The sequence below is a fragment of the Palaemon carinicauda genome, chromosome 13 (assembly GCF_036898095.1).
Source record: "Palaemon carinicauda isolate YSFRI2023 chromosome 13, ASM3689809v2, whole genome shotgun sequence".
Classification (NCBI taxonomy): domain Eukaryota; kingdom Metazoa; phylum Arthropoda; class Malacostraca; order Decapoda; family Palaemonidae; genus Palaemon; species Palaemon carinicauda.
The window spans coordinates 22,960,563-22,985,160 of NC_090737.1; the positions used below are offsets into that span (position 1 = coordinate 22,960,563).

At 34.7% G+C, this 24,598-nt stretch overlaps 1 protein-coding gene across 1 annotated transcript in view; it reads left to right on the forward strand.

Annotated features, from left to right (window-relative positions):
• Nucleotides 1-24,598, forward strand: part of LOC137652212 (uncharacterized) — a 67,120-nt gene that overhangs the window by 7,790 nt on the left and 34,732 nt on the right. The window contains exon 2 of the mRNA XM_068385432.1: nucleotides 14,275-14,373. The gene's annotated coding sequence lies outside the window, so the exon portion shown is untranslated. The remainder of the gene's footprint in view (nucleotides 1-14,274; nucleotides 14,374-24,598) is intronic.

The following is a 24,598-nucleotide window of genomic DNA, read 5'->3' on the forward strand; positions in this document are numbered from 1 at the left end:
TTATAAGCCTTATTAATTGGTGCAGTATATCTGGTGATATCATAGACCATGATTTATTTTGAAAATTGATAGGTTCATATGAAATAAAGTACAGTAATTTCTTGGGTTATGCTTTCGACTTGCAATATTTTGTTGATGCAATGCAGCTCCCAAGAAGGAATTATTTTTTTGTTACCATTTTATTTTATCATATGTATTCCTATACATACTGTATACTATACAAACCTTTCATCCTTTAAAATGATAAGTGTGTTCAGAGTGCAGGCTACTCTCCACTCTCATGTCAAAGACAATTCATTTCTATCTTTGGCTGCAGTCATTGCTATCGCACTGTTGCTTCCTATCCAAAGCAAGCTATGTAAACAAGAAAGGCAGTGCAGTATCACAGACTCTGTCATATTATTATTATTATTATTATTATTATTACTTACTAAGCTACAACCCTAGTTGGAAAAGCAGTATGCTATAAGCCCAGGGGCTCCATCAGGGAAAATAGCTCAGTGCGGAAAGGAAAAAAGGAAAATAAAATATTCTAAGAAGAGTAACAACAATAAATATCTCCTATATAAACTATAAAAACTTTAACAAAACAAGAGGAAGAGAAATAAGATAGGAGAGTGTGCTCGAGTGTACCCTCAAGCAAGAGAACTCTAACCCAAGACAGTGAAAGGGCATGGTACAGAGGCTATGGCACTACCCAAGACTAGAGAACAGTGGTTTGATTTTGGAGTGTCCTTCTCCTAGAAGAGCTGCTTACCATAGCTAAAGAGTCTCTTCTACCCTTACCAAGAGGAAAGTGGCACTGAACAAATACAGTGCAGTAACCCCTTGGGTGATGAAGAATTGTTTGGTAATCTGTGTTGTCAGGTGTATGAGGATAGAGGAGAATATGTAAAGAATATGCCAGACTATTCAGTGTGTATGTAGGCAAAGGGAAAATGAACCGTAACCAGAGAGGAGGATCCAATGTAGTACTGTCTGGCCAGTCAAAAGACCCCATAACTCTCTAGCGGTAGTATCTATAGCTGTAATGCGATGCCCCTCTCAACCCGGTTCATTCACGGAAAGAGCAATATCATAGCCGACAAGTTGAGTTGGAAGGGTCAGAATGTTTCTTGCATCCCCCAAGCAGCGACAAAGAGCTTGACTTTGTGGGGTTTCCTGACAATAGACATGTTTGTTACAAGCCTCAACAGAAAGCTGCCAATCCACTACTCATCAGTGCCAGACTCAGCAGCAGTACTTGAGGACATGTTTGTATCCATGTGACGGCCTCAATATAAATGTAATTCTGCCCTCTTGCCTTCGCCGAAAGGTGATAAAAAAGGTGCTTTCATCCCAAAACCTAAAGTTGACCCCAGTACCTCTGAAATGGCCTCAAGCAGAATAACATGACCCTCTGCATTTACTAGTAAAGATTTCTAAGAGCTACCCCTGTGGTACAACCTGCTCCGTTAGCCCCAACTGCAGAGCTTCCACAACTCTGTGAAATCTCTAATTAAAAGTGTTATGTTACCATCTTGCTTATGAAGGGGAGGATGGATATGTACAGGCAAACCCATGAAATTGTTTATGCCGTACTAAACAGGCTTAGTGTAAGAAAGAGATTTGTTTTCCAATAGTCTTAGTTGCCTTGACCATGAACCTAACTGTACTTTTGACCTGGTTCACAAGGCATCTAGGGTGCTATTTTCTGCTCCTTATCAGGTCCAAGATTACTGTTTCTTGGATTTTAGCCAGCTAGTTCGATGATAAGGACTTTCTCCCACCTAAGGACGGATCTCCTATTAAAGGACAAAATTTTGTATTTGTGTAGGAATAAATCACAAATTTTGAAAGTAATTTGTTTTTTTCTGAACTGTACAAACTTGAGTCCTTTTAAATCGACGTCCCGCCATCACCTCCCCCAAAACCCCTTTCATTGCGTCTGGGACAAAAAGTCCCAGATGCAATCAAAGGGACTGTTCAGTAAGTCCCGGATGCAATCAAAGGGACTGTTCAGTAAGTTGCGGATGCAATCAAAGGGACTGTTCAATAAGTCCCGGATGCAATTAAAGGGACTGCCATTAAGTCCCAGATGCAATCAAAGGGACTGTTCAGTAAGTCCCAGATGCAATCAAAGGGACTGTTCAGTAAGTCCCAGATGCAATCAAAGGGACTGTTCAGTAAGTCCCAGATGCAATCAAAGGGACGGTTCAGTAAGTCCCAGATGCAATCAAAGGGACTGTTCAGTAAGTCCCAGATGCAATCAAAGGGACTTCAATATACCAACCAGGGGGTGGCATTGGTTTATGGCTTAACTAGGGATAGATCCACTCACTCCGCATCTTGGTGGCATGATTTGTCACAATTATCCCTATGTACAGAGTAGATTATGGCCTCCTGTTAAGGCGAGTTTATTTTGTGAGGAGTGGGAAGGCAGTGTCTTATCCGTGCATTTTTCTTGGCAATGCCCGTGACAATCCCAGAGAGACTTTAATACTGTTGTTGGAGTCTTCTCCAGGATGGCATATTCCAATGAACAGTTGCAAATTTAAATACTATACAGTATTGTATTTTTCCTAGCTTTACAAAGTTAATCTTGCACCCCAACCACCCTTTGTTTCAAGCTGATGGTCAACAGTGAAAGAGTCTTTGACAGGATAGTGGGCTGGGCCTGTCGCTGGCACTTACCATGTTGTTAATGAGGTTATTATTGACTTAAAACTGTTTTGTATAGCTAGGAAAAATGCAAATTGCTTTCAATATTTCTCATTTATATTCTTGAATTACATTATAGTCTTAGTTATGTGTCCACCATAAAGTGTTTTAGTGTCTCAGATTATGACTAGTATTGCATCAGAATAGGCAAGTGACTCTGATGCTTAATTACATTACTGTAGTTAGGTGTGTTTTATTTCATAAAGTGGGCTATAGATTATGACTACATGCTTGATGCTTGCCTGCGGTACTGTCCATATATGTTTAGTTTTGTTGTGACTTTCATCAAAACTAGATACAGTACATGTCATAGGAACAGATCTCCACTGTACCCGAGAACCTGCTATACTCCTTAGGCCAGTAATTGTTTTAACATTTGAGTATTTAACCTTGACATTGAATATATTTCTCCTTTTTTAAGATGTCCCATACTTCATTGATAGTATAGTATTATTGGATTTTTTCATTATGGGAGTGATAGAATAAATTTTTGTACGTAATTGAAGATGGATAATTTTGATATGAATTTTAGTTTTAGAGAGGTAATTTGAAAGAAAAATATGAAGGGTAATTATAAAAGAGAAAATTTGTAACATATTTCAAAATAGTCTTGATATACAGCAAGAAAATGTTGAAATATCCTGGCAGTTAAAATGGGTATTTAGTGATATGCCAGTTAAGTACCATTAACTTTCATTGAACTTAGTAATGTTTTTTTGTGAATTAATGATAATGATACTTTGTTATTCAAAATTACTTTTCTCTATTGCTCTTTGTTCATTAAAACTACAATACTGTGTTCAATATAAACAGATTTTTTTTTTTTTTATAACTGCAGTTATACAGTAGTACAACTTAATATACTATGAATCCAGTGAGCTATTTACAAGAATGTATGGTCTTGCTTATTCTATGAAATATTTAATGTCTTTGATAAAGTAAGTGGAGCACTTTTTCTTAAATTTACTTTAAAATTCCATGAAAAGTGCAAAAATATGTTGTACTGTACTATTTGTTTGTTGGCATGTCATCAATATTTGTATGCAAATGTTGCATGTGATTGTTTTTTGTGCATGAATAATTTTCAGCATTTAATGGCTTTAATTATGAGTTGTGATCAGATGGATAACTATGAATATAAAAATATCCATTAGAATGGATATTCACGGTAATTTATTCATTTTTTTATAATTTAGATTGGTTTAACTATAAAATTCAGTCTCATTTATAAATTTATAAGGGTCGCCCAAAATATTTGTTTTCGAATAAGTCGAAAATTTGGATGATGTAAAGTTAAAAAAAAAGTTGTATACAGTAGCTAGGTGTCAAGAGACCAAAGTGAAGGGCTGAAAATTAATACTGAGAGAAATAAAACTTTGTCATTAGAGATGCTGCAAAGATATTTTAATATCTACAGTGTAGGACCTAATGAAAACTAAGCGGTAGCTTCCTACGAGAGAGTAGTAAGTTAACCCAAGTTTAGTTAGCCTTATTTAATAAGACTTTAAACATGATCTTTGCTTTTTCAAAAATTATAATTAGTCATCCAGTCTGTTAGCTGCTTGTAAGGTATTTTGTTATCCTTAGAATAAATTTTGGCTTATTTTTTATTTATCTAAATTTGCATCATGTTGCTAGCACACAATTATGATGTAAACAAAACCCTACCTTTACTGCATTCATTGGTTGTGCAAATGCTCTAAAGTTAAAATTACTGCATGTAGTCTTCATCAATTATTTTAAGTAATTTCAGTAAACCATGTTAGTTTGGGCGGTTTCAAAACCTATTTTGGAATTAACCCTGTAAGATTAAACTGTTACAAGTTTTATTTACTTTTATGACCAGTTAGCAAATGATCAACGGTTATTGAAAAATGTCAACTAGAAAAATGAAAACGGACTATGAAGAATTAGTGATAGAGCGTTTTACTGACCTTCAACATATCAAAAAGATAATTACCAAGGCATAGGAATTTTTAGATAATTCTTAGATAGGCCCTTGGACTAAGCTTTTAAGAGATGAAAAAACATTGAAGCTATTTTTAGGAGTTAATTGTTGAGCATGTTGATGATTTTTATAGAGGTAAATTATTGCGCTGGTTAAAACAAATTGATGACATCAAGTTTTGTGACATAGGACGACAAAACTGGTCCAGAATGGAGTAATTTCTATCTGTTTGATATTTTTTCTAAGTAATAGTGCCTTCGCAAAATAGAAGATAGATCTAAAAAGCTAACAGTACCACTTGTAAGAACGATAATTCAATCCTGAGAAAAATCTTATTACTGTTGTGGAGACTCCCTTATACAAATAGTTCTGATATGTTAATGTTAGATATTTTTGCTCATTGGTCATGATCTTTGTATTTTGATCACAGCTGTAATTTACGCAGTGTGATGGATGTAAGAGTGGTTGTGTTTCATACAACATAAATTGTCTCTGTCAGTATTTTTCAATCTTCATATAGTGTTAAAAGTAATAATCTGTTGTTCAATTCTTCATTGAGTTCATTTTAGAAATGGCAACAGTGATGGTATTAAAAAGAAAATACTGTAGTATTTACTTTCCAGTGATTTATGAAATTTTATGGATTACTCATCCTTTACCTACATGTGATCTTACTCGTATTTAGTCTCTTCAACTTAAATGAATGAATTTAAAACTAGATGTCTCATTAATAAATATGACAGGTAACAATTCTTTATCTGACTGAAAGGTACACATTTAAAGTAGAAAAGGTAATATCTCTGTAATGAGAGATAATGCTGGATGTTGCCCATCTGTAATTTCCAATTCTGCTCACAGAGGAGGAGCTACTAAAGTTACAGTTGTGTTTGATGTTCCTTATATCCTGTATACCTGAACAATAGATTAAACACGTATAGACCTTATGAGAGTATCAGGGACTTTCTGGAAGATTATCTGCCAGGAATTTTATTTTTATTTCTTGTCCTTCTGTCTGGATTTTTTTTTATTTCATTTTTGATCCCCCTGTTATAAAACAAGCCTGATAAAGTTACGAACATTTGAACTACATTAGTGTCCCCTGTTATGTTGGTAAGAAGAAAATATGGTAGCAGGGCCAGACCAGAGTGTGTCTTTTCTAGGCTTCAATAAGGCCTATCAAATCCAAATAGCATAGAGCTGGAAGTACCCTATCCTAGAGTGATACAGAGGTTTATTAAGAGCATCCTTAGAGATACAGTGTTCAGATTGTTTAAAGTATGTAATAAGTCCATCAGCAATACTCAGATACTTGGGAACATGCAGTTTTTTTTTTTATTCAGAATTCCATCATCAGACTATAGAAATTCTCTAAATTTCATAATCTGGAATTCAGACTCAAGGATAGATACAGTATTGGAATATTTATAACAATTTCACAAAAACCATACATTACTATTTTTTCATTAGAATCTTTGTATGTTGCTATACAGGGAGACCATAGACTTGATTAGTTAGTGAAATCTAAGGTAGTAGGTATTTTTGTAGTTGTTATTGATATAAATTTTTTCTCCAAATGGTCACTTCATGCAGATGTCTTCTAATGTACAGTATTAGTTATAGAAAATAATCTCAAGCTGATGACATTGTTTCTTTGCTGTTGAATGTAACAATAGAACTGTATTTTAATGACTTTAATGATTTTAATTTTAACTAGCAATTATTAGAAAAGCATGAAGATTCAGTTCCCCTCTAACCTTTTACTGTTAAATGATCTTCATGAAACCAACATTTTCATTTTGTTATACAGTATATCTTTACATCTGATCCTAATTTTATGAGTCTTAAAGTTGCAATCATCTATCTTTTACCCAGAACCATCAGAATTCAGTTTTATCTGTTACAATACAGTATGGTGTTTTCCATCGGATGTAATGGTGATTTTTTTTTAATTGATATATCCTTATAATTCAAGGTCTTACCATTTGAATACTTTTGCCTTAGGTTTTTTTTATTTACTGTTTTCAAATTAGAATATGATGACCTCAATATAAGAACTTTTATGTTTATACTTTTTGTAATTTTTGTTACATTAGCCACTAAAATACTGTAATGGTTCTATTGTTATTTACATTATTGAATTTAATGTTGTAAAGATTTTTAAAGAAAATTTTTAAATGGTTCCAAGGGCAAATTGTCTTGAAGTTAGAACATTGCTGAATTTAAGGCAAGGAATTGGTAGAGTTAAAATTACCATTTGAATTAAATCATTTCTCTTTTAACCTGATTTTTCTGTGTTTTATATTTTATGAATTGATATGGTAGAGAGTTAGATGTGTTGTGATAAGTTATTTTAATAATGTAACTTTATTTTGAATTGTGATCCTTGCTCTTAGGTGAATGTATTAGTTTGGTTGTTGTGTATTTTTAGAAATTATTGTATATGTCAAGTAATTGGTATTTATATTTTGATTATGATTTTAAGTATCTAATTGATGCATTTTTAAACATTAGGTATGGTTTTATCTTTTTAGTATTTGTTTTCTGGTGATGTTTAGACCTTATAACCATGTAGGTACTCATTGCAGTACACTATACTGTATGATGTTTATGAATATAAAGTACCTGTTGTTACTGGTGAATGTTTTGGTTACGATGCTAATCTTGAGTAATTATGTGTCTTATTTGAAGTTGAGATGTAGATTTATGGTCAACTTTGCCTTGTGTAAAATAGATTATGAAATTAGAACCATAAGAAATAAATATGATGGATTAAACAAACATTATCTTGTGTAGTTTCTTACTCAATTTAGTTGTATACTGTACAGAAGGCTACCACCTGGATTTAATGTATCTTTCCTTGAGCGAGGCCTGTAAACCAAAGAAATTTTAGGCATCATAGGTTTATTTAGTTGTTTGAATGGTGGTTGTGTTCAGAGTGCTTCGATGTTTCCTATATATCCTTTGTACTTATAAAAGGTTGTTATTCTTTGTGGATCAGTGTATTTAGGTTTGAGTGTTTGGAAGGAAAAATAGAGCAAGGATATAGAATATAAGGCTAATTTTCACCATGGAAAGGTAGAAAAGAAAAATATATAGATCTAAAAGAAAACTATATAAATTTAAAATAAAATTTATCATTTTTACATGAACATTGCAAGTTTACTTGCTCTAAGGGACTGTCCGTTTTTATTAATTTATTGAATTCATATTCTATTGGTTGTTGAAGGATTTATATAGTTCATATTATTATGGTTGTGATTTAGTCTTTTTGGGTTATTTTTTGTCTTTTTGGTACTGTACAGTATTATATAACTATAGATAGTTATAATCACTGAATTCTATAGACTTTAAGGTAATGAAGTGGACTTGCTCAGGCATTTAGATAAAGCTTTGTATGATTCTGTAAGCTTTATATTTGGATCCTTATTTTTATGAAAGGTACATAGATTTTGTTTGTTGTAGTTTTTGCCATTTGCTTTAACTAGGAATTAAGGAAATGGAAGTAGCATTTTTCTGGGCTCAACCTGTATCGCTCCGTAAAATGCTCCTTATAGCACCATTTCTAAGGTATAAATACTGCACTTGGCGACACAGGTCCCTCACCCAGAAATAGATTTTTCCTTTGTCAAAATCCCTTTATAAAGTATCCATGTGTTCTTCCTTATGAGGTCATCTTAAATGAACTCAAAATATTATCAAATTTATATACAGAAAATATTTTTCTTGATGGACCAAGCCACATTAAGTGGGTTCCTATTTGCTCTTTTTATAAACTGTATTTTTATATTCATTAGGTATATAGTAGATAAAATTCCTGTTAGAATGGGTCAACTAGTTGTTCTTTTTTTATGATTTTCCCACAATATGATGTGATGTTTATCAATATTGTGGTTGCTGAAGTAACTTTGCATGATGATTTTATGATTTTCCCACAATATGCTTCGATATTTACTGATGTGATTGCTTAAGTAACTCTGCATGATTTTAATTCACATGTTTACTTTTTCTGCCTGCCTGTTTTTGTGAGAAGACACTGACGAGTGTTTTTGAAATTCAGAAGTTTTGCACGATTTAATTCTGATTAAAGATTGTAACTTGATTTATCTGTTTGTTGCTTTCTGTGTTTGCCTGTTTTATTTACACACATAGTTGTTTAAACTTTTTGTACTTATGTTATTGCCATTTGATTGCAGTATTAAAATTGAAGCAGGTTATCATTTCCAGAAAGGGATTTTGCAAATGCCAAAATTGAAATGAAAATCAAAAATATTCAAAACTCTTTGAATTGCTGAGAGGTTGTAAACTTTCGAAGAGAATAAAAGTTGCTAGCATGCCCTTTCTTGTTTTTGCTTGCTAATGCTTTAACATATGAATTCTTTGTTTTTTTATTTGTTTTTGAGAGTTTTAGATAAAGTATATACTGTATATGTATATATATATATATGTATATATAGTGTGTATATATATGTATATATATAGTGTGTATATATATGTATATATATAGTGTGTATATATATGTATATATATAGTGTGTATATATATGTATATATATAGTGTGTATATATATGTATATATATAGTGTGTATATATATGTATATATATAGTGTGTATATATATATATATATATAGTGTATATATATATATATATATATATATATATATATATATATATATATATATATATACTGTATATATATATATATATATATATACTGTATATATATATATATATATATATATATACTGTATATATATATATATATATATATATATATATATATACTGTATATATATATATATATATATATATATATATATATATATATACTGTATATATATATATATATATATATATATATATATACTGTATATATATATATATATACTGTATATATATATATATATATATATATATATATATATATATATATATATATATATATATACTGTATATATATATATATATATATATATATATATATATATATATATATATATATATACTGTGTATATATATATATATATATATATATATATATATATATATATATATATATATATATATATATATATATGTACATATGTATATATATATATATATATATATATATATATATATATATATATATATATATATATATATATATTTATGTACATATGTATATATATATATATATATATATATATATATATATATATATATATATATATATATATATATATATATATACACAAAATTATTGAACTGTTGTGATTGTTTTATGCTCCTTGAAATATTTATTTCTTAAGTTTGAAATGATTTAGAATTGATATATTTATGTAATGGAAAAAGGTGAAATATACTGAATTTTTATAATATATTATTTTTTCTTTTCCTCTTTTTTTTTTTAATTTAAAGTAGGAAATATGCACATATATTAGATATTTGTTCTTGCACAAATACAAACCGGAGTTTGTATAGCTAGGAAAAATACAAATGAAAAAAATTGTGATATTTTGTTTAAGAATGTAGCGATAATTGCAACTTAGATAAGATTTTAAGAGCTTTCATTTCTGAGCCTTATCAAAAGACCACTGCAATTGAGATCATTTCATTTCAGTTTAGTCGCTTACTCCAAATTGAAGTGTAAAACAATTAAGGCTATTTGTTTGTTTGTACTGGGGACAAAATTTATATTGTACTGTACTAACAAAGTTGTCATAATTTACAAAAGGTATAATGTTAATCATTCCTTTGAAAGAATTCAAAATTTTTTTGACTTCACAAGAAATCACAACTTGCTTAACAATAACCGATATCAGAGTTAAGGCGATGCTGGCCAAAGGCATTTGCATGAATGGATATGAAAAGTTTTTGTCATTACTTTAATGCAATCTATAAGCTGTCTGGTTTCCATTTACCATTCTGAAATCACCAAATAATTTTTAAATGTAGGTTATCAATCTTATTCTGAGAGCTCTATAAATATTAAAGAGCCTCATTGTTGTCGTTATACAGTATCTCAGGATAGCATTAAGCTTAAAGTTGGTAGTGTATTAAAAAAGAAAAAAATTATCTTTGGTTCAAATGTATTTTCATGAAAATTTTGATTATTGGCTCTTGATATTCCTGTGACAAGATAATCTAGTTGTACACTATTTTGTCCCATAGTCTTTACTATATTGTAAACTATTTTAAACCATTGCAATTCTCTTCCATTGTCAGATTTATCATATTGATTCATTACCTCGGAATAAGCATTTAGATCCAAATGTTGTTTTGGAAGTCCGAAGTCCAGAAAAAATGCACCACAGGCCCAAAAAAACATTAAAAGCTCTAATCTAAACTATCCTCCCAAAACATGCTAGAGTAACTGTAATATCAGCTGATCAGTACGTTACTCTGTATGCCGTTCAATGAAAGCCATTTACATTTGCTATAAAAATTGATGTAAATGACACTAGTAATGATTTGCATGTAAAACATTTTGGTCACATATATACCTCTTGTTTTTTTACTAGTTGAGCATCAAGTTTTGTTATTTCTGTCCAAATTGCAACGCATGTCCTGTATTGAAGTTAGCTGTGGTTAAGTCTTTTATGAAAAAGATACTTTTGACATAAAATAGTTTTATTTGTGAGGGATATTGTACTTGAGCCAAAACATTCTACGTACCCCATGCTTGATTTATCTCATTAGAAATCATTACCAACAGCTTGATGGTTAAAGTTTAATTTAGTTACACTGATTTAGAAGAATTATTATCTCTTTGAACTGAACAGTTTTTTCCCATGGATTTAAAATGAGCATACCATGTCTTATGTTGAGCTCAACTTGAAGATAATTCCATAAACTTTTCTTTTCCCAGTTATATGAAGCCCCTTCTAGTGTTTGTAGTTCAGTACAGTACGTTTACTTTTAATGACCTTGATTTTGAGACATATTGGAGTATTTATGTATATTTTTTTTTTTTTTTGCATTTGTAGTCCTAATTTTTACAAACCTCAAAATTTGACTGCTTTGGAAGAATTTATTTCAAAACCTGTATAAACTTCCTCCATTAAAAATTTAGGCCTTTCATCTCTTGTAGGGCAAACACTGCCTTGTGTTTATGATTTAATTGCAAGCCAAAGAGAGTAGTTTAAAAATTACTCAAATCCAACTTTTAAGAGTATATAATATTTCTGATAAGAACTGAATTTTTTTTCTAAGTCTTGTACTAGATAAATTTTATATTTTCGTTGACTTGTTCATACCAATTGTGAATTTCCAAGGGCTTATGATAATTTTTCTTTAACTTGAAGCCTTTTCTACTCTTTAATGGGCTTTTTCTTATTGTTGTAATATATTAACCCTAGAAGATTTTGGCAATGCGTAACAATATTTACAAAATAAAATGTTGGCCCATATTTTGGAATTAAAAATCTGGATGTGTGAGAAATTTATTACTGTTTTCTTTGTTTATAATAGATTACCATTAAACTAGTTTCAAGTAAAGTTGAGTCTAGTAAATAAGGTGCATAATTAGGCTATATCAATAGATTTCCTGAATTTTTCCTTCACTATCCCATCTCCATCCCAATGTGGGTATCAACACTATGAAACCATGAGAGGTTCCTAGAAATGAACTTCTATACTTGCCTGGCATTCATATGAAATTCCTCCTGCCACCCCATTGACTGGTTATGTCAAAGAGTTTTGAACTAGTGTTCGACTTCAAGAATGAAAGTCAAAGGGATCGGGTTCACCCCCACTGTGGAATTTCTATAAACGGCTATATAATGCCATTAGTGTGCTATACTAAGGGCAATTACAAGGAAAGAAATCATATTTTTAGTTTTATGCTAGAAGTCTCCATTTAACTAGCTTTGAGAGGAAAGCTATATGAATACCCAAATGCTTAGTTGTGCTGTGTGTTTTATCAAAAGTCAGTTCCACTTCTAACATAACTGGTGGCCAGATATGAGCTGTTCTGGAAACAATCCCAGAGTATCCGAAGAGACTGAACGCAAAGTTACATCAAACTTCAAGCTAGTCGAGTTCATCAGAGTTGATCTAATACATCAGGCAACTTAGAAACTTTGTCCCCATTAGCATTTTAGTCTTGGACTCTCTTCATCAAAAAAGGCAGCATGTTTAACAAACGTGGGATCTAGTTTTACTATACTATATATCTTGATTAGTCAGTCATACATACTTGGCATATAATGACAGGAGCTTCCTTTTTCTAGTTCCTCACAGGACTGTACTAACTTTCACTCGGGAAGCTTATCTGGTGTGATACAAACTTGTAACAGTTTGGGTCATCAGACATATACACATTGAATGAGGGAACAACTGAATGATAGGTAGTTATTGGTAATGTCTAACAAGAATTATGATGAGTAAGCCGAACAAGTAGGCTGCTATTTAATGGTGGTCATGAAAGTTCAAACTTGGAGCAAATATTTTTATATTGAACAGGCTAATATGAGTCTTTTCATAGTTTATATATGAAATACTGTATTTGTTTTAATGTTGTTAATGTTTTTAAAAAACATTGTTAATTACTACTTATATCGTTTATTTCCTTATTTCCTATCCTCACTGGCTATTTTTCCCTGTTGGATCCCTTGGGCTTTTAGCATCTTGCTTTTCCAACTAGGGTTTTAGCTTAGCTAGTGATAACAACAATAATAATACATTTTCCCATAAACTACTTGATAGGTTACTAGTTTTTCACCTGGAAAAAGTAATAACAGGAATGCACTATAGGCTTCAGAGAGCAAGTAGGTTTCTGTAAAATAAAAAGTTGTGGACACTATAACCGCCTTTCATATTGGGGATTCTAATATTCTAATGTTATGTTACTTTCAAGTCAATCCACGTAGTAAAAGAAACTACTACATCTTTCATTTGATAAAATATATATTTTTGGGTGTTGGATTGAGGTGCATGCATTTATTTCATCTTCAACTAACTAGACAATCTAGATAGTGTTTTTTTATGCATTAGGGGAAGTCCTGGCAATGCATAGTTCATTTAAATGTTTTTCTAGTATTCCTCTCATTTTATATCTTAAAGAACCTTAGTGGTACCTAAATTATTATTCTTTTTAACTTAAACAATCTGACTTAACTATTGTATATAAGTGTGTTCACATAATTTTCTAGCATACTTTACTTTTATGCACTGCAGGATATCCAAAAATAAAATCTGTTACTTGACAAGGACAGCTGCAAAATCAGATTAAATTCTCTCTCTCTCTCTCTCTCTCTCTCTCTCTCTCTCTCTCTCTCTCTCTCTCTCTCTCTCTCTCTCTCTCTCTCTCTCTCTCTCTCTCTCTCTCAGTAAGCAAATTAGTACTGCAGTTTGTATATCCATCATTAGCGAGCATCCAATTTTCATTTCCTGTATTTGATTGCAAATTAATTGTTAAAGCAATTAATGAGAAACCATTTCTTTTATATTCATAAGATATCCTTTCTTGTTAGTTGAAACTGATTCTCCTGGAAATAATCCAATTTTGTCATTTGATTTACTGTGTACATTTTGGTGTATTTATGCTACTGTAATTTTGAAATTTATTTAGAAATGCTTTTGTTTAGTTTTCAGTAACTATCTTGAAGTGTCACTAATTTACTTATTCTCCTTTACTCTCCCCCAGCTTGATACCTTTGCAAGATTCTACCCACCACCTGATTTGTAAACAAGATTATTATTCAAGAAGCAAGTGTTTAGCCTTTTATTAAGTAATTCCAGCCTAGTAAGTAATATAAGTTGGATGTTTTAGACAAATCCTTTTATGGATAACAGAATCTAGCAAAGTGCACCATTTCTAGTAAATTCGTAGTATTGTACTGTAGTAATATTTCCCCAGCTTCTCAGGATAATCCATTGGTTCCTTGTTATTGGCTAGTGACATTTCATTTAACTCCAATTTCTATATAGGATTTGGCTTTTAACTGTATTTATATTAAGGTAAGGTTGATTTTTTGTTTTAATGCTCGAATGTAGTTACCATAAGTTTCACAGTTTTTCTGTATTTTTAGTAAGGTAGTATTTCTAACTTTTGTAACTTTGTTTTATTAATCGTGTTTCTCTCCCACATGTCTGTTCCTGATAACTGTGGATTTTAAATCAAACTACCAAACATTTTAATAGGGAAGGAGTGTAGATCTGTGAAAGAGATACAGTATTTAATATGAATCCACATTGAAAGGATTTATAGTTGTGAGTAATGGGATTAATACTTTTAAATATTTTCATAATTTGTATGAATATAATTCAGGACCAGAAGACATGAATTAAGGAAGTCTTTTTATGTCTGCCTAAATATCAGTCTATTATAAATATTTTCTTGCATACTTTTTCCTCAATGGAAGAATATTCGTGTGATGCAATGAAGTTATCGATTGTGTATCTACGGCGAAAATTTCGCTTGCTACTACATCAGCGAGGATTTTTTTTCTTTGTATTAGTAGTAGGAATAGTGATAACTGTGAAATTTTTAACGAAGAGTGAAGGAATAGAAATACAGGAACATGATTCTTGCATTGTTTCCAAAGAACAAAGGGGATACCTTTACCCCTTGCTCTCAACCGTATCTAATCTTCTCACTCATATGTCAATAACTCATTTCTTATGCTATGATTCGCTATGGGGAGCAGTGCAAGAATCTGGACCTTTGCCCTGGGATGCACATGGTCACTTATGTGCCCTAAATGAAAAAGTTTCGGCTCATGATGAAGCAGACTTATTACGTGCATTTAGAAGGCGTGGTCTTGCTTTAGAGTACAGTTCGGCTGAAGGTGAGTACATAATTAGAAATTCTTCAACTGTAACAGACAAGTGGGAAATTCCAACTGTACGAATTGTTCTTTTTGAGGAAGATGATCGTGTTCACATGCTCAGAAGGGTTGGGTGGCGACGTCGTGTCCTACCGCCTGACTGTGATGCCCATCCTTCATTGCAGTGTTTTCCTCCCAGACTGGCAGCTACACCTCTTCCTTTAAGGGCATTTGGGCCTCTTTCTCTTCCAGCTCCTCGAGAAGATATGGACTTGCTTAAGTTTCATTATCCCGAGACTTGGTGGCGGCCTCTCCAGCCACAATGTTGAAACTTGTTAGTAGAAGTAACATTTAAAAGTTTTGTTTCATTTGAGTAATTATTTCTTATATCAAGCTTATGTTTAACTCATACAAAAGAATGTTTTTTGGGAAATCATGTTTATAGCAAATATTCATAACAGGAGTTTGTGACTTTTAAAAAATCTTTCTACTAAAGGTTAATGGGTTTTCTTTACTTGTAATATTTTACAAATCTGATTCCCAGATCTCATTCATGATATTGCAAATTACCAATAAGTTCAAAGAAAGAATATTGTTTAAGAAAAATTATGTATACAAGTAAAGCCCTCCATGTTGATAAATACAATACAGTACTTTATATTTTTGTAGCTTATGAATAATTTCTGTTAGTGTGATAATTTTAAAGGTTTATAGTAGTACAGTTAGGTATAGATTACTCATGAACCTTAATCTATGCCATGACTACAAAACTAATGCATAATTTTACGTTGAATGCAGTATATCATATTTGGGGGCATTCAAGAAATAAGAAAAATTTCGAAAGATCAATTGATCATCATTGATAATTGTATTTAGGTCTTTCCTGGTATATGTATGTGTATACAATATATATATAATATATATATATATATATATATATATATATATATATATATATATATATATATATATATATATATATATATATGTGTGTGTGTGTGTGTATATATATATATATATATATATATATATATATATATATATATATATATATGTGTGTGTGTGTATACAGTGTATATATATATATATATATATATATATATATATATATATGTATATATGTGTATACAGTGTATATGTATATATATATATATATATATATATATATATATATATATATATATATACTGTGTATATATATATATATACTGTGTATATATATATATATATATATATATATATATATATATATATATATATATATGCGCAGTACAGTATATATAAATCACGAAAGCTGACCCTTGATGAGCGAAAAGTATGTATTATAGCTGCAAAATGAAAAATTAGAAGACTTCATGGGAGTTAATACGTTCGTCTGGTTAGTGCCACTGATGGACTCACGGTGAGGATAAATATACAAAGATACCATATTTATACAGGAGAATGGAACCCCTCAGCAGTCAGTTTCTTGGTGATTCCAGATAAGTCCGATTTCAGAAAAGAAGTTAATACAGGATTAACGAAAAACACACCAGAGCTTAGGTTTAAATTTTGACCTTTGTTACAGGCAATTAAGGAGGATTCAATAATATTTCTTTGGATATAGTCATTAACATGGATTATTGTACTCCCCTTTGACCAGCTGACTCCATGACATAATCCTAGCCCAGTGGGAGGACCATCTTTTGTTGTTTTCGTTCTGACAGAAATGCCTCTAAATGTTGGGCTGACCTAAAACAAATTACATTCTTAACAAAAATAAAATATATATTATCATCATTTCCAGAGTTATTCTTAACATGTTTTTTTAAAGTACAACTATATTTGAAAACTACCATTATATCGTTTGACATCTTAAAAGTTTTAATGAAATGGCAAAGTACACTATACAGTATTATTCATTGCTTCCATTTTCTCTAACTGGACAATATAAAAAATGTTCTAAGCTCTATTCATACAGTCTTCTAAAGAATATTTGGGGGGGTAGCAGAGATTGTTAGTAGCAGTTTCTTCAATTTTATTAGACTCATTCCCTATGTACTGAGGGGTGCATATTCTGAGTGCCCTATGGTATAAAGAGGAAAATACCGAATACTGTACTTTAAATTTTAGTGGCTTGAATTGAAATGTATAGTATATGAAAAGTTATTGGTAGGCTTTTTATATATGAAAAATTTGAATTTTAAATATTTAACTTAGCCGGTGAATATATAGCTGCAACTCTGTTGCTCGACAGACAAACTCTACGGAAAAAACTCGCCAGCGATCGCTACACAGGTTGCGGGTGTGCCCAACAGCGCCATCTGTTGACCAGATACCCAGCTCTTATGTAAACAAAGACTCAATTTTCTCTCTGTCGACGTGTCGACAAGACGTACTTTACTCGCTGTTGCTAAACTGGAGTTTTTCACATCATATTGGTGAAGTACTATATTCTGGTTTTGAGCTTTCGTAATGCAGGTGTTTTATCTTCATCTTAAATCTTGAACTCGTTTTGGATAGATTTAATTATGGTGACAAAGAGAGTATGGACTTTCTTTCACTTTTAAATGGCCGACCCTTCCCTTAGACGGAAGTGTGTTTAGGCTTTTAGTAATTTTCTTATCACGTTATAAATTATTTATAGATTTTCCTCTATATATTTTATATCTCTCCGCCTTTATTAGGCCTCTTCGATTAACTTTCCATTTATTATAAACATATAAAAATAAATTTTAATGTTTTGTTTATATGCGACCTTTCCTGAGAGTAGGCGGTCCTAACTTGGAAACCGAAGTTAATCAACGTTGAGCCCTTTATATCGTAAATAGCTTTTAAAGAGCTAAGGATTTAAAACTTTTTAAATGTAATATTTTATGAAAGAATTTCTTTGATAGTCTTCGTACTGTTTTCAAAGATGAACTAACGTTTAGTTTATTTATGCTACGCAGTTGTTGACGTTCAGGACGTTCAACATGCGCTCTATCGTTACGATAGAGAGAGTGTATCACGGTTTCACTTTGCAGTAAGAGTAAATCGATTCTGACGTTTTGTTCATTCTTTCTTAGCTTAAATGTTTTAAATTCTATTTTAAAGGAACTTTTTATTTGAAAAACCTTTCAGTTTTTTCCTTTAGTCAAATAACATGTTTTTTTGACGAAATATAATTGGGTTCTTCTCTTAGGTGCGAAATCAAGAGAGAAAGAGAGAGAGAGATAGAGACGGAGGGAGAGAGAGGAGAGAAAACGTTCCGTTCAAGCGGGTAACGTTGTTCTCGAGTTACTCTCGTCCCTAGTCTCTGTACGGGGAGGAAGGATAAAACGTTTTTAGTTTATTCTCCTCCCCAGGCTATGTGTGGTGAGAGATTGAAAACGTAGTTTATATGAACTAGTGTTTAGTCTCTTTCCCAGCCACTGAATTTTTTATCTTAAAATATGTTTTCTGTTTTTTTGCTGGTATTAATGAGCTTGCATTATACGACTGATTTCGCAATTACTACCTTTTAATGAAGGGTAGAATTGCGTGTTTCAGGTAGAAATCAGTAAAAGTTTCAATTTCAGTGAAATAAGTGCAAAACAGAAAATCGAAGTGATAAAGTGATATGCGCAAAGTATTAGAGTGTTGCGTCCGAGGGTTCGTCTGTTCGTGCCTGTCGTTCACCTAGTCCGGGACCTCTTGCAAGCTCCCAAGCCCAGGGGAGAAGTAATGTCGAACGACTTATGGGTTCGAGAGGCCTTGATCAACGAACAGATGTTTCCCTCTATGGTATCGGGTGTATCTTACCAAGATCTCCCCTACCATAAGACGAGAGAGACATTTTTTCTCCTCGTCATCCGAAGGCTTTTCGCATAAGAAACCTGTCACAAGGTTTCGAAGCCCTTAAGCGAAAGTCAGTCCTTTCAGGACAGGTCCAGCATCCTGGTTACAGCCATTAGGACAGCTCTGACCCTATGCAGTCATCGGATAACTGCTCGCCGCCTAACAAAAGCGTAACACAGACTCCGAGAGTCTTTTTTGTTAGCAAAGTGTTGCGGTCACAGACGTTACCCTCGTCTCTTACCACAACCATTTCCGTTGATCCTTAATGGGTTGTATGGCAAGACATGCAGAATATGCTTGCCTCCCTTATGGAAGACTATTCTGCCGATTAGTCCGTTGAGTCTAGCCGTTTATCTCATCGATATCCTGGCTTTCAGCCAACCTAACGTTCCTTTGTGCTTCCTGTTGACGTTGGCGTAGCTAAGTCACGTCAGTCAGGTTGTTTAGAACCACACTCGATGCGGTCTAGTGTGGATTTTCAGCCGCATTTGGACGTTAGGCCACTTGCTGATGCTCCTGTTGACGTTCAAGACGTTCGCTAACAATCGGAGTTGACTTGTTTTGACGCTGTGCGTCAACCTCCGCATTCTAGAGTTGTTTTGACTGCTCAGTCTAGGCAGTCAAAGCAGTCTCGAGTGGACGCTGTGCGTCCTCACGCACCTGTTGTGGTTGACAGTTCAGTTGTTGACAGTTCACAGACTGTCAAGCAGTTACATGACGTTGCGTTCTGGTCCGCTACTAATGCACCAGTGAGTGTGGACTCTGCTTGTAAAGCATTGCCACCACGGTAGGTCTCTCCCTTGCTTGAGACTCAGCTTTTATCGGACAAGGTTCCTGTAGATGAGGAAGTTGCTGTTCCCCCTCCTACTGATATTTGAGGACTCTGTCAGATGGAGAGGAGCCTAAAGCTGCTTAGCCCCCTATGGACTTTAATTAAATCATGATGATTTTTTTTTAAAGGATCTTTGTCCGGATCTTTTTGTAACTGCTGCTCCTCGTTCGCCTAAACGTCAGAGCTTACACTAGACCTAGCTACTTCGAAGCCGTTGTTTTTAAACTAGTGCTCTCTCGCTCTCCTAGAGAGCTTTACGTTGGCTAGGCGACTGGTTTATCACCAGGAGGAGTTTGGGGGATACAGCCTTTGCTTTCCCTTCTTTTAAACTGGCTTATAGAGCGAGAGTCTGATATGACACGAGAGAAGTTCTCGGCTTGGGAGTTCATGCCTCTGCCCAGATAGACTTCTCAAATCTCGTAGACTCTCCCTGGCGCCTGGCCAGGAGACGCTCCAAGTTTTTTACAGGTCAACTTCACAGCTGTTTTCGAGCCTTTGAAGTTTTGCTGTACAATTATGTCATGCATAAACAAGGCTTTCAGGGATGGAAAGCGGTACTGCATCAGTCGCTAACCCCATCTGTTGCCGCACCTGCTCCCGTAGACCCTAAATGGGCTTTGCTGCAAGACATGCAGTCCAAGCTTGCGTCCTTGATAGAGGACTTTAATGCGGAGAAGGTTGCTGCCGAACCTTCTGGCCAACAACCTTCCAACCGGTCGGTTGTGCGCCCTGTTGACGCTGAGGTAACCTTCTCGCGTCTGCCAGTTGAGGTGGTTCCTCCACCGATGCGACCCAGTGTGGGTTGCCAGCCGCACGTTGACGTTAAGCGACGCTCGGAGGTGGTTGTTGACGTTCAGGACGTTCAACAACCAGCAGAGGTGACTTGTTTTGACGCAGTGCGTCAACCTCAGCAACCCGGTAGGGTGTTGACTGCACAACCCAGACGGTCTAGACAGTCTCGGGTTGACGCTGTGCTTCCTCGCGCACCCATGGTTGTTGACAGTTCACAGACTGTGCAGCAGTTCCATGATGTTGCGTCCGGCTCCGTCACGCATGCACCAGTGCGACCGGACTCAGCGAGCCAGACGTTGCCCACTCCGTTGCCGTTTCCTCATCAGTTTTCGGATGAGGAACCCTCTGATGAGGACGTTGCTGAACAACAAGACGATCAGCCCCCAGAATAGATCAAGCCCTGCTATCCATCCAGAAGATGCTGAAGAAGGAACGCTGCTCAGTCAGGCTGTGGATGAGTCTGGTAGGGACGCTGTCATCCGTGGAACAATTTGTGTCACTAGGAAGACTACACCTCCGTCCTCTTCAATACCATCTAGCTTTTCACTGGAAAAAGGACAAGACGCTAGAAGCGGTCTCGATCCCGGTTTCCGAAAAGATAAAGTCTTGTCTGACTTGGTGGAAGGACAATATCAACCTAAGAGAGGGTCTTCCCCTGGCTGTTCAGACTCCCAACCACGTTCTCTTCTCGGACGCATCGGACGTGGGCTGGGGCGCGACACTAGACGGTCGGGAATGCTCAGGACTGTGGAACTCGAGTCAGAGGAGCATGCATATCATCTGCAAGGAGCTGTTGGCAGTACATCTGGCCTTGAATAGCTTTATGTCTCTCCTTCGAGGCAAAGTGGTGGAAGTTAACTCGGACAACACCACGGCCTTGGCGTACATCTCCAAACAAGGAGGTACCCACTCACTGACGTTGTACGAGATCGCAAGGGACCTGCTCATCTGGTCAAAAGGTCAAGACATCTCCCTAGTAACGAGGTTCATCCAAGGCGACTTGAACGTCATAGCAGATTGTCTCAGTCGGAAAGGGCAAGTAATTCCAACCGAATGGACCCTCCACAAGGATGTGTGCAAGAGATTTTGGGCCACTTGCGGTAAACCATCCATAGATCTCTTTGCAACCTCGCTGACCAAGAGGCTTCCAATCTATTGCTCTCCAGTCCCGGACCCAGCAGCAATACATATAGATGCTTTCCTCCTAGATTGGTCACATCTGGATCTCTACGCATTCCCACCGTTCAAGATTGTCAACAAGGTACTGCAGAAGTTCGCCTCTCACGAAGGGACAAGGTTGACGTTAGTTGCTTCCCTCTGGCCCGCGAGAGAATGGTTCACCGAGATACTTCGATGGTTAGTAGACGTTCCCAGAAGTCTTCCTCTAAGGGTAGACCTTCTACGTCAGCCACACGTAAAGAAGGTACTCCAAAGCCTCCACGCTCTTCGTCTGACTGCCTTCAGACTATCGAAAGACTCTCGAGAGCTAGAGGCTTTTTGAAGGAAGCAGCCAGTGCGATTGCTAGAGCAAGGAGAGCGTCTTCCATTAGAGTCTACCAATCGAAGTGGGAAGTCTTCCGAGACTGGTACAAGTCAGTTTCTGTATCCTCGACCAGTACCTCTGTAGCTCAAATAGCTGATTTTCTCTTATACCTGAGAAAAGGACGATCCCTTTCAGCTCCCACTATCAAGGGCTACAGAAGCATGTTGGCATCGGTCTTCCGGCATAGAGGCTTAGATCTTTCCAAACATAAAGATCTACAAGACCTCCTTAAGTCTTTTGAGACCACCAAGGAGCGTCGTTTGGCTACCCCTGGATGGAATTTAGACGTGGTACTAAGATTCCTCATGTCAGACAGGTTGGAGCCGTTACAATCAGCCTCCCTGAAAGATCTCACTCTTAAGACTCTTTTCCTGGTATGCTTAGCCTCGGCTAAAAGAGTCAGTGAGATTCATGCCTTCAGCAAGAACATCGGATTTTCGTCGGAAAAAGCCACTTGTTCGCTGCAACTTGGTTTTCTAGCCAAAAATGAGCTGCCTTCTCGGCCTTGGCCTAAATCTTTCGATATTCCCAGCTTATCGGAGATCGTAGGCAATGAACTAGAAAGAGTCTTATGCCCTGTTAGAGCTCTTAAGTTCTATTTAAAGCGTACTAAACCTTTACGAGGCCAATCTGAAGCTTTATGGTGTTCAGTTAAGAAACCATCCTTGCCTATGTCAAAGAATGCTTGGTCAGACTTTATCAGATTGTTAATACGAGAAGCTCATTCACATCTGAGTGAGGAAGACCGAACTTTGCTTAAGGTGAAGACGCACGAAGTTAGAGCTGTAACAACTTCCGTGGCCTTTAAGCAAAATATATCTCTGCAAAGTATAATGGACGCAACCTATTGGAGAAGCAAGTCAGTGTTCGCGTCATTTTACTTGAAAGATGTCCAGTCTCTTTACGAGAACTGCTACACACTGGGACCATTCGTAGCAGCGAGTGCAGTAGTGGGTGAGGGCTCAACCACTACAATTCCCTAATTCCTTATCCTTTTAATCTGTCTCTTGAAATGTTGTTTTTTTATGGGTTGTCCGGAAGGCTAAGAAGCCTTTCGCATCCTGGTTGATTTGGCGGGTGGTCAAAGTCATTTCTTGAGAGCGCCTAGATTAGGGGTTTGATGAGGTCCTGTTGTATGGGTTGCAACCCTTGATACTTCAGCTCCTAGGGGTCGATCAGCATCCTAAGAGGATCGCGAGGCGCCGTAAGGAAGACGTACTTAAAAGGCAGAGTAATTGTTCAAGTCGACTTCCTTACCAGGTACCTATTTATTTTGTTTTTGTTATTTTGATAACTTCTAAAATGAAATAAAAAACTCTTAGCTCATAAAATGTAAACATATATTACTGGTCTCTACCCACCATCCTGGGTGTGAATCAGCTATATATTCACCGGCTAAGTTAAATATTTAAAAATGATATTTTAATTATAAAATAAATTTTTGAATATACTTACCCGGTGAATATATAAATTAAATGACCCTCCCTTCCTCCCCAATAGAGACGCAGTGGGACGAGGAGAAAATTGAGTCTTTGTTTACATAAGAGCTGGGTATCTGGTCGACAGATGGCGCTGTTGGGCACACCCGCAACCTGTGTAGCGATCGCTGGCGAGTTTTTTCCGTAGAGTTTGTCTGTCGAGCAACAGAGTTGCAGCTATATATTCACCGGGTAAGTATATTCAAAAATTTATTTTATAATTAAAATATCATTTTATCTGTTTGTCTATCAAAATGTATGAAGTCAGGATATTGTTAGTTTCTTCCTTTTCTATAGTAAATTTTATGGATGGTACCAATGAATTAATGATTGCAACAAAACACTTAAGAATAAGATTTTCATCTAGAATACCCAGAATTATCAACGCAATGATGCCAAACAATTTGTGAGGACCAAACTAATTAATGTACATAGTTTCAAAAAGTTCCATATATATGTTGGATAAAAGAGGGAACAAAGGATTACCCATAGCCATATCCAAACACTTCTTCAAAGTAATTGCCATGAAAACTAAATTTACACTTTTTCAAAGTAATTGCCATGAAAACTAAATTTACACTTTTTAATACACCTTCAAGTGTTTAAGAAGAGTATGGGTTGGTAAAGGTAACTCATAAGAATATGAAATATCAGACAGGAATTCATATAAATCATCAACAGGCACCTTTGTTAATAAGGACGTAGTATCAAAGATGAGTAATCTCTGTAATTAGATGTTAAGTTCATATTTTGTAATT